Source organism: Lepus europaeus, chromosome 10 (genome assembly GCF_033115175.1).
Source record: "Lepus europaeus isolate LE1 chromosome 10, mLepTim1.pri, whole genome shotgun sequence".
In the NCBI taxonomy this organism is placed as follows: Eukaryota; Metazoa; Chordata; class Mammalia; order Lagomorpha; family Leporidae; genus Lepus; species Lepus europaeus.
Window position 1 is genome coordinate 4640238 of NC_084836.1, and position 15732 is coordinate 4655969.

The 15732-nt window shown below is 56.9% G+C and overlaps 1 protein-coding gene across 1 annotated transcript in view; it reads left to right on the forward strand.

The window, feature by feature from the left end:
• EFCAB6 (EF-hand calcium binding domain 6) overlaps window positions 1–15732 on the forward strand; it is a 248212-nt gene that overhangs the window by 116143 nt on the left and 116337 nt on the right. The gene's annotated exons all lie outside the window — the stretch shown is intronic.

Sequence of the window (15732 nt, forward strand, 5' to 3'; positions counted from 1 at the left end):
ACCACTCCAGCCGTAGGCATCGGGGGTGTCCTCAGCACCCGTACGCCAGTGAGCTCACGTTACTGACCAGGGGCCGTTAGCAGTTCCTGTGAGGCAGGCCTAGCAGTGGTAACTCCACTGGCTTTTGTTTGGGAAACTTTAATTCTCTCTCGTTCCAGAAAGACAGCGTTCCTGGGAAAGTCTTCCTGACTGTCAGTTTTCTCCTCTGGCACTCTGGATATAGCATCCCTCTCTCCCGGCCTGCAGGAACTGGGCAGAGAAATCCACTGATAGTCATGTCGACACCTCTTTGTGTGTGATGTGTTTCTTATCTATTACTCCTCTTTTTATGATTTATTTATTTGAAAGAGTTAGAGAGAGAGAGAGAGAGAGAGGTCTTCCATCCACTGGTTCAGCCTGCAAATGGCTGCAATGGCCGGAGCTGAGCTGATCTGAAGCCAGGAGCCAGGAGCTTCTTCCGGGTCTCCCACGTTGGTACAGGGGCCCAAGGACTTCCACTGCTTTCCTAGGCCGTAGCAGAGAGCTGGATGGGAAGAGGAACAGCCGGGACATGAACCGGCGCCCCATGGGATGCCGGTGCTGCAGGCTGGGGCTTTAACCCGTTGTGCTACAGTGCCAGCCCCTGCTCTTGGTTTTTGTCTCGATTTTTGACGGTTTGTTTATGTGTCTTGGTGAACTCCTCTCTGAATTGGATTTGGGGGGAGATTTCTGTGCGTCCTCTACCTGGGTCTTGGTGCGTTTCCCCAGATTAGGGAGATTTTCCTCTGTGATTTCTTTAAATTTGCCTTTTAGCCCTTTTCTTCTCCTTCTTGGATTCCTATATATATAGATTAGGGCTCTTGATTGTGTTCCATAATTCTTGTGGGCTTCTAAATTTCTTACCTCTTTTGCCCTTCTGATTGGATGACGTCACATACCACGCCTCAGGCTCACTGCTTCGTTGTTGAGTGTGGCAGCTCTGCCATTGGAGCTTTCCGTTGTGTTTTCTGTTCAGTCATTGTATTCTTCAACTCTAGGATTTCTATTTGTTTTGCCTTTTTTTTTTCATCTAATTTCTTGGTCAAACTTCTCATTTTGTTCATGAATTACTTTCCAAATTCCATTTTAATTCTTATCCACATATTCCTGGAGTTCACTGCTCTTGAGAATTGTTCTGAATCCTTTGCCATTCTATAGATGTCTCCAGGTTCCTGGTTGGAGCTTCAAGTTGCTCTCGGGGGTGTCCTGCTTTTCTGAGTGTTTGTAGTCCTTGGGTCCTTGTGCTGGGGTCTGCATGTCTGAGGAGACGCCCACGTTTGCCAGCTTTCCTGGCACTTTGTGCTGGGGATAGACCCTCCCTGTCCAGTCTAGCTTGGCTGGGTCGGGCCTGCTGTAACGACTGTGGGTGGAGCTCGCTTCCAGGTCCTCCAGGTGGCCGGGCTGCTGTCTGTGCTCTGAGCTCAGGTGGTGGGAAGATGGCTGGGCCCTACCATCAGGTCAAGCTGCTGGACACACACTGCAGTCACCTGGTGGGCTGGGTTGTAGTACGTTCTGGCCAGGGGGCACCATAATTTGCATTCAGCCATTGGACAGGGACTCAGGAGGGCCCGGGGATAGGTGGAGCTGCTTATCTGTGTGAACAGGACCTGCGGTTCTGTTCAGAAGAAATGCACCGTTGAGGTTTGTCTCCCTGCTCACGAAGCACCTTGGAGTAGCTTTCGAGGCTTGGCTGAGCACTATTTATTTTTATTTATTTTTTTATTTATTTGAAAGAGTTACAGAGAGAAGTAGAGACAGACAGACAAGTCTTCCATCCACTGGTTCACTCCCCAGATGGCTGCAACAGCCGAGCTGTGCTGACCCGAAGCCAGGAGCCAAGAGCTTCTTCTGGGTCTCCCACGTAGGTGCAGGGGCCCAAGGACTTGGGCCATCCTCCACTGCTTTCCCAGGTTATAGCAGAGAGCTGGATCGGAAGAGGAGCAGCTGGGACTAGAACCAGCGCCCATATGGGATGCTGGCGCTTCAGGCCAGGGCTTTAACCCGCTGTGCCATGGCTGAGCACTGTTTAACTTCCCAAATTGGACAAATCTAGCCTCTGCTGTTTGTCAACATCTGCCGCAGTGGGGGTGTCGCCCCCTGGGGGAGCCTAGGTAAGGTCTGGGGCTAGCCGCCTAGGACTCAGGGCGGGCAGAACCTCCCTCCACCTCTGGGAGCCGCCTAGGACTCAGGGCGGGCAGAACCTCCCTGCACCTCTGGGAGCCGCCTAGGACTCAGGGCGGGCAGAACCTCCTGTGCCTCTGGGAGCCGCCTAGGACTCAGGGCGGGCAGAACCTCCCTCCGCCTCTGGGAGCCGCCTAGGACTCAGGGCGGGCAGAGCCTCCCTGCACCTCTGGGAGCCGCCTAGGACTCAGGGCGGGCAGAACCTCCTGTGCCTCTGGGAGCCGCCTAGGACTCAGGGCGGGCAGAACCTCCTGTGCCTCTGGGAGCCGCCTAGGACTCAGGGCGGGCAGAACCTCCCTGCGCCTCTGGGAGCCGCCTAGGACTCAGGGCGGGCAGAACCTCCCTGCGCCTCTGGGAGCCGCCTAGGACTCAGGGCGGGCAGAACCTCCTGTGCCTCTGGGAGCCGCCTAGGACTCAGGGCGGGAAGAACCTCCTGTGCCTCTGGGAGCCGCCTAGGACTCAGGGCGGGCAGAACCTCCCTGCGCCTCTGGGAGCCGCCTAGGACTCAGGGCGGGCAGAACCTCCCTGCGCCTCTGGGAGCCGCCTAGGACTCAGGGCGGGAAGAACCTCCCTGCGCCTCTGGGAGCCGCCTAGGACTCAGGGCGGGCAGAACCTCCCTGCGCCTCTGGGAGCCGCCTAGGACTCAGGGCGGGCAGAACCTCCTGTGCCTCTGGGAGCCGCCTAGGACTCAGGGCGGGCAGAACCTCCTGTGCCTCTGGGAGCCGCCTAGGACTCAGGGCGGGCAGAACCTCCTGTGCCTCTGGGAGCCGCCTAGGACTCAGGGCGGGCAGAACCTCCTGTGCCTCTGGGAGCCGCCTAGGACTCAGGGCGGGCAGAACCTCCTGTGCCTCTGGGAGCCGCCTAGGACTCAGGGCGGGCAGAACCTCCTGTGCCTCTGGGAGCCGCCTAGGACTCAGGGCGGGCAGAACCTCCTGTGCCTCTGGGAGCCGCCTAGGACTCAGGGCGGGCAGAACCTCCCTGCGCCTCTGGGAGCCGCCTAGGACTCAGGGCGGGCAGAACCTCCCTCCGCCTCTGGGAGCCGCCTAGGACTCAGGGCGGGCAGAACCTCCCTGCACCTCTGGGAGCCGCCTAGGACTCAGGGCGGGCAGAACCTCCCTCCCCTTACAGGAGCAGCGGGCACGGCTGTAGGGGTGGGCTGTGCTGTCCGCCGGTACCGGATTGGGCACCACTGCTTCCATCTGCATACTGGCTGCTGTGGACTCCGGATGACCCACGCTGTGCGTTTCCACTGTGGCCCATTTGAGGCTGGATGGGAGTGGGCTTCCTGGGACGCCTCTCAGAGTGCTTGGGGAGCTGGGTGTCCATGTCTGGTTTCCTTTCCTGTCGATGCACTGTGGTCCCTGGAGGATTCTTGCTTTGCTGACTTCGGGGTGGGGGGTACTTCGGGGTGGGAGCTGTGCAGTGCTTTGTGTGCGGTTTTTATTTTCTTGAATGGACCAGGCAGGAGATTTAGGTCTTAATTCTAATTTGGAGGCTTCACGAAGGTGTTCTCGTTTGTGCTTGATTGCTTGTTAAACTTTATCAGAGTCTTGGTGAAGCCTGGGTCCTCCGATTCCACCACCTTGCTGTGTCTCCTCTCACTTTGGGGATTTTCATGGTGTTGCCAAGTTGTTCTGTCCAGGAATAGTGATTTACATCGCCGTCAGTGTTGTGTGAGTTCCAGCGCCATGTGCCTCGCAGCGTTGGGTCTGGGCGTTGTTCTAAAATGCTGATCACTTGCAGGACATGGAGTGGTGCCTCGTTGTGTGGTTTGTGTCCTGGAGCGGTGCCGAGGCTGTCCATGCCCCCGTGCCCTGGCTGTGCCTCCCCTGATATGAATGCTGTTCACGTCCTAATTGGCTAATGGCCCCGCTGATGGCTTTTCAGGTTAACTTTTATCACCTTTTGTTTGATAATTTTTCATAATTGGGTAATGAGTACGAGGTAACCCTTTCGGTCATAAATGCCGTGGCTGTTCTTGGCGTGTAGTTTCCCTCCGTTTACATGGTACCGCCTATTTCAGAGTTCACATCCAAATATGATGGGACACATTTATCTTCTCGTTTTCCAAAGACTTCTGTTGTTTAAAATCTGTTAATTCATCATTCTCACACAGGCTTGATAAAAATTCTGTTCTACTCTGCTTGTTTTTCTTATTCTTTAAAAGAAAACAAAACACTTTAATCCACCCTAATATAAGGTGGGTATCTAAAATTTAGATTTATTTATTTAGTTCCAAGAGCAGCCCGGTCAGAGCACCTGGCGCTTCCTTCGCTCCTGTCTGCCTTTGCGCCCAGAGCATTGTAAGAAAGCGTAATCCGTCTTCTAAGTGTAGAGCTAATATTTTCGCTGATTTCCCAGGATGAGTCAGTGTTTATATTCTTCCTGTTTTGTATGACTTTTGTATTCAAAGTGATTCAAGAGTTGACTAAAAAACATGTAAGTGACTCATCGTAGCATCTGTACTGATAACCACTGCGAACTGGTGGGAGCCCAGCGGCTTCTCAGCAGGTGAGTGGGCAAACAGACCGGTGCAGCTGTGTGTGTGTGAGTCATTCCCAATGACTGGGACCCACCCAAGGGGACACACAGTGTGCCTGGATCCCCAGACGTTGTACTGATTGAAAGAAAGCGGCCTCAGAGGTTGCTACTGTAGGATCCTGTGCGTTGCATTCTGGAAAAGGCAAAACAACGAGGCTGAAGGCGAGATCCGTGGTTTTCTGAGGTCAGCAGTGAGGGCAGGGGTGTCCTCAAGGTTAGCATGAGTGCGGGTTTTGGGGTGATGTGCTGTATGTGTGAGTCAGGGAGCTGCGCGCCTGCCTGCACCTGTGCTGAAGATCAAGGCTATGCCGAAAGGGGGAGTCAGGTTTACTGCATCTTTGTTTCAGTAATAAAATTGGAGAACACATGTTACTGGCTTTTCTAAAGGCAAACAATATAGAAAAGAATAAAGAAGGAAATAAAATGCAAGAGCTCGCATCTAGCAAAATGATTTCAGAAATGATTCCTGCCAGACCATTTAAGAATGCATAGTACAGAAAAACCTCAAACAGATTTTTTGTATTTATTATTTTTAAAATACTCAATATCTGGGGTTTAAATTAAAAACCCTCGGGGCCAGCGCTGTGGCGTAGTGGGCTAAGCTCGGCGTGCAGTGCTGGCATCCCATATGGGCACTGGTTCTAGTCCCAATTGCTCCACTTCTGATCCAGCTCTCTGCTGTGGCCTGGGAAAGCAGTATAAGATGGCCCAAGTGCTTGGGCTCCTGCACTTATGTCTATGTCTATGACTGTGTCTAATCTATGTCTATGTCTATGACTACGTCTATGTCTGTGTCTATGACTATGACTATGACCAAGTTTGTGATTATGACTTGTCTGTGTCTATGTCTATATCTACGACTATGACTATGTCTGTGTCTATGACTGTCTATGCCTATGACTATGTGTCTATAACTATGTCTGTCTATGTCTGACTATGTCTATGTCTGTGACTGTTTATGTCTATGTCTGTGTCTGTGTCTATGTCTATCACTATGACTATGTCTATGACAATGATTACATCTGTGTCTGTGACAATGACTATGATTGTGTCTGTGTCTATGACTATGTCCATGTGTATGACTATGACTATGTCTGTGTCTGACTATGACTATGTCTATGACTATGTCTTTGTCTATGACTATGTCTATGTCTATGACTATGTCTATTCTATGTCTGACTATGTGTCTAAGACTATATCTATGACTATAAGTCTATATCTATGACTATGGCTACATCTGTGTCTATGACTGTCTATGTCTATGACTATGTCTGTGTCTATGACTATGTGTCAGTGACTGTGTCTATGACTATAACTATGTCTATGTTATGACTATGTCTGTGTCTAGGACTATGTCTGTGTCCATGTCTATGACTAGTAGGTCTGTCTATGTGACTATGTCCAAATCTATGTCTATGAATATGTCTGTGTCTATGACTATGGCCAAGTCTGTGATATGACTTGTCTGTGTCTATGACTATGTCTATGACTCTGTGTCTGTGTCGATGTCTATGTCTGTGTCTATGACTATGTCTGTGTCTATGACTTGTCTGTCTATGTCTGTGACTATGTCTATGTGTATGTCTATGTCTGACTATGTATGTCTATGACTATGTCTATTTCTATAACTATGTCTGTGTCTATGACTGACTATCTATAAATAAATGAAGTAGGCTGGCGCTGCGGCTCAATAGGCTAATCCTCTGCCTGCGGTGCTGGCACACCAGGTTCTAGTTCCAGTTGGGGCGCCGGATTCTGTCCCAGCTGCCCCTCTTCCAGGCCAGCTCTCTGCTGTGGCCTGGGAAGGCAGTGGAGGATGGCCCAAGTGCTTGGGCCCTGCACCCGCATGGGAGACCAGGAGAAGCACCTGGCTCCTGACTTCCGATCAGCGCGATGCGCCGGCCGCAGCGGCCATTGGAGGGTGAACCAATGGCAAAAGGAAGACCTTTCTCTCTGTCTCTCTCTCTCTCACTGTCCACTCTGCCTGTCAATAAATAAATAAATAAATAAGTAAAGTAGACGACTTCGGTTGAAGGACAGCTGCCCAGGCCTCTGTTGCCAGCGTGCTGTGGTTTCGATGTTGCCTGGCAGTGTCAGTTGAGTAGATCTGTTTCGGGAAAACCCGTGCTTTAACTGCAGGATGAGGCTGAAGGCGGAGTTGAGAGGATGACGCAAGCAGTGTGGCTCACGTGCCGCCAAGGACCCTGCTTCCTTCGCCCGCCCGCCCAGCAGAGAACACCCCGCTGAGAATTCTCCCCTCACGCTGCTGGCGGAAACTACGCAAACGGGGAAAAAGGAGCTCTTCAGCCCAAGTTCTGTGAGGTGTGGGATGGATTTTCAGTTGTTACGGAGGCCTTTTTGGCCCACGATTTTTTTGGCCTAAGATCTCTCCTATTCCTGTGACATCCCGGAAAAAGCAGAGCTCGGTAGTGGACAGGGCCAGGGTGAGGGGAGGGGTGACTCCAGGAGAGAGGTGAGGGGCTCGGGGCGGAGCGAGTGTCCTGTGCCCTCACCATGGTCTCAGTGTGGACAAGCGGCGGTCAGAGTGTTCTCAGGGACTCAAGTCCGGCTCTGCCCCCTCCAGGATTTTTCTGTATACGTCCGTGTGCTGCCTGCAGTGAGTCCACGTTCCAGCAGCCCCATCGCCGTTGAAAATACCAGTGAGTGGGAAATGCATGAACCCGCCCGACCTACTGCCTGTCCCGGCTGAGCGCCTTGCACGGCCGTGGGCCGAGCGGACTCTGGGCTGACGGCGTCACCGCGTGCGTCGCTAGCCCGCAGCAGGACCGGAAGCTGCAGTGTGGTTTCTGTGGGACGCATTCTGCTTCCTCACCACCCGCGAGTGAGAACACTGACCTCCGTTCTGTGTCCGTCCGCCTTCCCTGCGCACCCGGTGTGCCGCCAGCTGTTCCCAGGAACCCTTGCGGGTAGAAAGCCCCAGACCTCTGCAGCTCGCTGTGGCAATACCGCCAGGCTGGGCCGTGAGACGCTGGGGCAGTCAGGTTCCCCGGTCTCAGTGCCTCTCACAGATGGAGCGGCTGGGAGCCGGAGGGCAGGCCAAGGGGTGGGGTCCTCGGACGTCAGCCTGTGCACCCAGAGAAGAGGGGGCAGAGGCGCCGCGGCTCCTGAGTAGGGTCTGGCAGCCCCAGGCAGACACGGCGGTGGCAGCAGCCCTGTGGCTGGGAGCCGTGGCGCCGCACACACTCGGTGAGAATGTGTGAGAGCTGCAAGGAGAGTCGCACGCGGGCTCCTTGGCGTCACTGGGTCTTCACTGTTTCCCGCTCAGCGGCTGTGTTCACGCTGAATTCAGTTAAGAGTAAACGTTTCTCTGGGATTTATGGTGCGGGTGCCAGGCCAGACGCAGGTGCCGGTGCTGAGTCTGGGACGTGTGGAAGACAGGCACTGCCCTGATGTGGCGGGGAGCGCCGGGGTGTGCAGGCAGCAGCCTCACACGCTTCCCAGCCACATCTTGAAATGGTATGGGGCTGCCCCCGAGTGACCCCCGGCTCCCCAGGGCACTCGGGCCCCCACCCTGCCCTCTCCTGGGTGCTAGCGTCACACACGCTGGCACAGGGCAGCACGTGGCGAGGGCTGGGCCATGGTGCAGTTTTGTTTCTCCCCGAGAGTTAAGCTTAAATGTGCAGTTGGTTCAGAGTGTGGTGCTATTCCCTGATGGTGTCTCCATTTCTCACCATTCCTGGTCCTGCCAGAGCAGAGCCGGGGCAGCTTAGAGACGCCATCGGCACGCGCCCGTGGCCTGGCAGCATGTGTGTGCACGCACCTTTGTCCGGTGGGTGCGGTGCTGGGATTGTCATGGAAACACAGGAGCAGCAGGTGCTTCGTGGCTGGTGGTCGGGGCAGGCAGTGGGCGCAGACTGGCCGGGCCCCGTCCTGCACCTGTCCCCCGCCCCACACCCCCGCGTTGGTTTGGCTTTCTGGGGCGTTCGCTGTCTTGGTTGGTCTGTCCTGTCGCTTGTCAGTGTTGTCGCTCGTCAGTGTTGTCGCTCTGACTGCCCCTCTCGGAAGTGCAGTGTGTGTGGGCCCGGGGAAGAGGCTGCGAATGGCGAGAGTGTGGTGACTGAGCACGGCGGGGTGGCAGGGAGCCGCGGAGAAGGCGGTCAGAGGAGGCCTCTTGGGGGAGAAGGCGTTGAGCAGGGGCCCTGCGCGAAGGTGGCAGGCGTGTGACAAGGACATCTGCTGTGTTGCGGGATCCTGGAGCCCCCAGCGGGTTGTGTTCATTGTGGGGGAAGTGCAGTCCAGGTCCTGGCATCAGAGGGAACGGGTTAGGGGGCAGAAATGGGGGGTTTGGGTCAGGCTGTGGCGGATGCCAAGAGCCGGGCTGTGCGCGGGGCTGCGAGGAGCTCAGGGCGCCCCAGGCTGCAGCCGGGAGTGTGGCGCAGGACCGAGGGCGTTGGAAGACAGGCACGGCGGGTGGCCCGGGCTGACAGGCAGACCTTCTCAGAGACACAGAAGAGGAGTCAGGTGGGGGGCCCCTCACGACGTCCTCCCCTCGCCTGTTGCCACCACCATCCCTGCTGAGGCGTCTGCTCCCTGGGCCCCGGATCCATCTCTGCCCAGGACTCCGCTGGATGCGAGGCCGCCTGGGACGGGGTGGCAAGTGCGAGCGCTCGCTCTCCCCGCGTGCAGTGCAGCTGAGCATCGACCTGCTCTGCAGGATGGGGAAAGTGCAGTGGGAGTGATCATTGGCTCCCGGGATCAGGATCCAGAGGGACAGCTGCCTGTGATGATAGAGGGAGCCACTGGGGCACCTTCAGAGTTAAAAAAAAAAAAAAAAACAAAAACAGGGGCTGGCGCTGTGGCGTAGCATAAAACCACAACCTGCAGTGCTGGCATCCCTTATGGGCACCAGTTCAAGTCCCGGCTACTCCTCTTCCGATCCAGCTCTCTGCTGTGGACTGGGAAAGCAGTGGAAGATGGCCCAAGTGCTTGGGCCCCTGCACCCACGTGGGAGACCCGGAGGAGGCTCCTGGCTCCTGGCTTCAGATCAGTGCAGCTCCAGCCATTGTGGCCAATTGGGAAGTGAACCAGCGGATGGAAGACTCTCTCTCTTTCTCTCTCTCTCTGCTTCTCTCTCTGCCTCTCCGTCTCTCTCTGTGTGTAACTCTGACTTCCAAATAAATAAATAAATCTTAAAAAAATCAGTTGTACCTCTGTGATTGAGTTGATAATCGTTACTCATGTGATCGCAAGCAAAGTGTGTGTGGTGTTTTTTGGGAAATGTGCTTATTCTTGCTGATTGTAGAAGTCGTGCATGAAACCGGAAAGCAGGGGAACCATAGAGGCAAAAATGAGCTGGCCGTAATTTTAACAGCCGGGGGCGACTGCCGTTCACCTTTGGGCGTGTTCCTTCTGGAACTTCTGTTCATGGGTGCACACGCACTCACGTACACACTGCACGTAGCTGAGGCCGAGGGAGACGGCCACCCACAGGGGCCACCAGGATAGATTTCCTGGCCACCAGGGAAGTGATCCAGGAGATGGGCGATTTCTCTCTCTCTCTCCCTCTCTCTCTCTCCTCCCTTCCCTCCCCCTCCTTCCTCTTCCCTCCCGTCCCTCACTCCTTCTCTTCAATTTTTTAAAAGTTAAAATTTCCACTTTTTTATGGCTGATGATTAGAATCGCAGCTGGTTTTTGTCGGGTTTGAATACTGTTACCCTATGACATTTCCTGATTAATTAGTTCTAATACTGCCCTTGTCGATTCCCTAGTGGTTTGCTACATATGCAGTCGCATAGCCTCCAGTGAGGGTAAGCGCAGCTCCCTCTGCAGCCTTGTACCGCTGTGCGGGGCGGAAGCCGTGACCTCAGACGTCGCCGCCTCCCTCCTCCTCTTCGGTAGCGAGCGCTCCATCTCGGCACCGCTGAGTGACGCGAGCCGTGCGGTTTCGGGCGGACTGTCCTGTATTTAGGAGTTTGATTGTCCTGTATCAGTTTAGGAGTTCGATTGTCCTGTGTTAGGTTAGGAGTTCGATTGTCCTGTATTAGGTTAGGAGTTCGATTGTCCTGTATTTAGGAGTTCGATTGACCTGTATTAGGTTAGGAGTTCAATTGTCCTGTGTTAGGTTAGGAGTTCGATTGTCCTGTATTTAGGAGTTCGATTGTCCTGTATTTAGGAGTTCGATTGTCCTGTATTAGGTTAGGAGTTCGATTGTCCTGTATTTAGGAGTTCGATTGACCTGTGTTAGGTTAGGAGTTCGATTGTCCTGTATTTAGGAGTTCGATTGTCCTGTATTTAGGAGTTTGATTGTCCTGTATTAGGTTAGGAGTTCGATTGTCCTGTATTTAGGAGTTCGATTGACCTGTGTTAGGTTAGGAGTTCGATTGTCCTGTGTTAGGTTAGGAGTTCGATTGTCCTGTACTAGGTTAGGAGTTCGCTTCCCGTTGCTCAGTTGCTGTAAGTTTGTTTTGCTTTTTTGCCGTATGCGTTGATTTTATCAAATGGTTTTGCTCTTCTGTCCTGTGATCGTGTCACTTGCTGCCATTTTCCCGGGAATGTGGCGAGTCCTTGGTTCTCAGACGTGACACCTGCCTTGCTCTCGGTCACCCGCGTGTTGCCTTTTCAGTGTTGTTGGGTTTTGTTTGCTAAATTTTGTAAAGACGTCCTCGGGCATCTTCTTCATGGGTGGGTTCTGCGTTTCCCTTTCTCGAGGAGCTCTGTGTGGCCTTGAGCCTGAGCCCCCCCGCCCCGGTGTGAGGAAGCGCGCAGCCCCAGCTCTGCTCTCCCACCGGCCCGGGCTGCAGTCTGTGAATGTTCCCGAGAATGGACCGGGAGCCACTGAGGCCCGGGGAGCCCTGCTTGGGGATGTTCGAAGTCACGAGTTGAGTTTTGAAAGAATTAACACAGAACTATTCGAGTTTTCTTTCTCCTGGGGCCATCTTTGGTAGTTTTTTTTTTTGTTGTTTTTTTTTTAACAAATTCCGCTTCATCTCAGCTGTCAGATGTGCTGGTGTTCCCGCACCGTCCTTTATAAAGTCCGCCTCCTCGTCTCGCAGCAGCTTTCCGTCCACAGGGAGACGTGGAGGTGGGACGTCCCCCACACCCGGTCCCTCCCGTCAGAAGCGTCTCATTGCCACACACATTCCCACCGCTGACTGCCGCGGCTCCGCTGCTGACCCGGTCCCTGCTCTGTGCACGGCCCTCGGTCCTCCCGCGTATCCTCCCTGCTGCTCCAGAACCGGCGGCCGTGCCCTGCTACGTTTACCGGTCACGTGCACTTGGTCCTATCTTGGTTATAACGGTTACGCACAATGTCCTTGGGTTTTGACGACCTTGCAAGTTTTGGGGGTGACTGGTTTGGTAAAGATTGGGGTTTAGCTGATTAAACTAGAGTGATATGTTTTGGGGAGAAAACCCGCAGAGATAAAGTGCCGTTCTCATTATTTCACGCCAGAGGCACACAGCATCCGTGTGCCCTGGCGCTGTGGACCCGAGTCTTGATCTCATGGTTCGAGGTAGCATCTGTTTACTTTCAGCCCATCTGTGTCTTTAGACTGAATGTGTCTCATTGCGACACTGTGACTTTGGGTCTTTTATTTTTATTTACTTACTTCAAAGATTTCATTTATTTATTTGAAAGTTAGAGAGACAGAAGGAGAGATGGAAATCTTCCATCTGCTGGTTCACTCTCCAAATGGCTGCAATGACTGGGGCTGGGCCAGGCTGAAGCCAGGAGCTTCTTCCTGGTCTCTCACATGGGTGGCAGAGGCCCAGGGACTTGGGCCATCCTCTGCTGCTTTCCCAAGTACATTAGCAGGGAGCTGGACTGGAAGTGGAGCAGCCAGGACTTGAACTGGCGCCCATAAGGGGTGTTGGTGCTGCAGGCGGTAGCTTAACCTGTTGTGCCACAGTGCTGGCCCTGGGTCTGGTTTTTAAAAAATGTATTCTGAGGCCAGCTCTGTGGTGTAGCTGGTAAAGCCACCGCCTACAGTGCCAACATAGCATATGGGAGCCGGTTTGAGTCCCAGCTGATTCGAGTCTTGGCTTTTCCCCTTCTGATCCAGCTCTCTGCTGTGGCCTGGAAAAGCAGTGGAAGATGACCCAAGTCCTTGGATCCCTGCACCCACATGGGAGACCCGGAAGAAGTTCCTGGCTCCTGGCTTCGGATCGGCTCAGCTCCGGCCGTTGCAGCCATCTGGGGAGTGAACAGATGGAAGACCTCTGTCTCAACCTCTCTCTGTAACTCTGCCTTTCAAATAAATAAATAAATAAATAAATAAATCTTTATTAAAAAATGTACTCTTCCCGACGTTTTCACTGAAATTTTAGCGTTTACAGTAGTAAGGGGCAGGAGCCGAGCCGTCCCCACGTGTGTCTGTGTGCACACGCCCTCTGCCTCACAGGTGCGCCCACAGGAAGTCCTGCCCTGTGACGGCGTGAGCCGACCCACAGCCCTGGTCTCCCTTTCTCCTGATGGCCCCCAGCTCAGCCATCACCGTGGCTGTGCTGCGTGCGAGTCGGGAGCCCCGCCCCCCAGCTGGAACCAGTTCCTTGCACATGGCGTTGGGGGGCCGGGCATCGCTCAGCCTCCCTTCATGCTGGCCTGGGACTCAGTGGCCAAAGGATGTCCCGGTGTCCTCTGCGCTTTCGACTTCGAGCACCCCAGATGGATTTGAGTTTGCTTAGCGACTTCCCGCAGAGCCACTGCTTGTTAGCCGCCGGTCGGTCTCGTGCCCACTTTGCCGCCTGGAGGGTCAGTGGCGCAGTGACACAGAGGGTCGGGTGCCTGAGTGGTCGCTGGCATGCGAGGCTTGACCTCTCCCCCGGACCCGTAACCGCCCGGTGAGTGCCGTCCTTCTCGTGGTCAGATGAGAAGATGGGGTCAGAGGGTGGGCCGCTCGTCTGAGGCCCCAGCACCATGGACAGAGGGTGGGCCGCTTGTCTGAGGGCCCTGGCAGCGTGGGCAGGGCTGGACCGCTTGTCTGAGGCCCTGGCAGCGTGGGCAGGGCTGAACCACTCGTCTGAGGCCCCGGCAGTGTGGGCAGGGCTGGGCCGCTCGTCTGAGGCCCCGGCAGCGTGGGCAGGGCTGGACCACTCGTCTGAGGCCCCGGCAGCGTGGGCAGGGCTGGACCGCTCGTCTGAGGCCCCGGCAGTGTGGGCAGGGCTGGACCGCTTGTCTGAGGCCCCGGCAGCGTGGGCAGGGCTGGACCTCTCGTCTGAGGCCCCGGCAGCGTGGGCAGGGCTGGACCGCTCGTCAGGGCTGGACCTCTCGTCTGAGGCCCCGGCAGCGTGGGCAGGGCTGGACCGCTCGTCAGGGCTGGACCGCTTGTCTGAGGCCCCGGCACCGTGGGCAGGGCTGGGCCGCTCGTCTGAGGCCCCAGCACCGTGGACAGAGGGTGGGCCGCTTGTCTGAGGGCCCCGGCAGTGTGGGCAGGGCTGGACCGCTTGTCTGAGGCCCCAGCACCGTGGGCAGGGGCTGGGCCGCTCGTCTGAGGCCCCAGCACCGTGGGCAGGGGCTGGGCCGTTTGTCTGAGGGCCCCGGCACCGTGGGCAGGGGCTGGGCCGTTTGTCTGAGGCCCCAGCATCGTGGGCAGGGCTGGGCCGTTTGTCTGAGGGCCCCGGCACCGTGGGCAGGGGCTGGGCCGTTTGTCTGAGGCCCCAGCATCGTGGGCAGGGCTGGGCCGTTTGTCTGAGGGCCCCGGCACCGTGGGCAGGGGCTGGGCCGTTTGTCTGAGGCCCCAGCACCGTGGGCAGGGCTGGACCGCTTGTCTGAGGCCCCGGCAGCGTGGGCAGGGCTGGACCGCTCGTCAGGGCTGGGCCGTTTGTCTGAGGCCCCAGCATCGTGGGCAGGGCTGGACCGCTCGTCTGAGGCCCCAGCACCGTGGGCAGGGCTGGACCGCTCATCTGAGGCCCCAGCACCGTGGGCAGGGGCTGGACCGCTCGTCTGAGGCCCCAGCATCGTGGGCAGGGGCTGGGCTGCTCGTCTGAGGCCCCAGCACCGTGGGCAGGGCTGGGCCGCTCGTCTGAGGCCCTGGCACCGTGGGCAGGGGGTGGCCGCTCATCTGAGGCCCCAGCACCGTGGGCAGGGGCTGGGCTGCTCGTCTGAGGCCCTGGCACCGTGGGCAGGGGGTGGCCGCTCATCTGAGGCCCCAGCACCGTGGGCAGGGCTGGACCGCTCGTCTGAGGCCCCAGCACCGTGGGCAGGGGGTGGCCGCTCATCTGAGGCCCCAGCACCGTGGGCAGGGGCTGGGCTGCTCGTCTGAGGCCCCAGCACCGTGGGCAGGGGGTGGCCGCTCATCTGAGGCCCCAGCACCGTGGGCAGGGCTGGACCGCTCGTCTGAGGCCCCAGCACCGTGGGCAGGGGGTGGCCGCTCATCTGAGGCCCCAGCACCGTGGGCAGGGGCTGGGCTGCTCGTCTGAGGCCCTGGCACCGTGGGCAGGGGGTGGCCGCTCATCTGAGGCCCCAGCACCGTGGGCAGGGCTGGGCCGCTCGTCTGAGGCCCCAGCACCGTGGGCAGGGCTGGGCCGCTCGTCTGAGGCCCCGGCACCGTGGGCAGGGGGTGGCCGCTCATCTGAGGCCCCAGCACCGTGGGCAGGGCTGGACCGCTCGTCTGAGGCCCCAGCACCGTGGGCAGGGGGTGGCCGCTCATCTGAGGCCCCAGCACCGTGGGCAGGGCTGGACCGCTCGTCTGAGGCCCCAGCACCGTGGGCAGGGGGTGGCCGCTCATCTGAGGCCCCAGCACCGTGGGCAGGGCTGGACCGCTCATCTGAGGCCCCAGCACCGTGGGCAGGGCTGGACCGCTCATCTGAGGCCCCAGCACCGTGGGTAGGGGGTGGCCGCTTGTCTGAGGCCCCAGCACCGTGGGCAGGGGGTGGCCGCTCATCTGAGGCCCTGGCAGCATGGGGAGGAGCAGGCGTTCGCACTCTGCCCTGCCGAGTCCCACGCCCGGGCTCGCCTCAGCCAGTTCCTGATGCCACCTCGCAGCTCCAGCCTCGTGTGCCCCGCGCCGTGGACCCACGCCAACCCTGCCACTT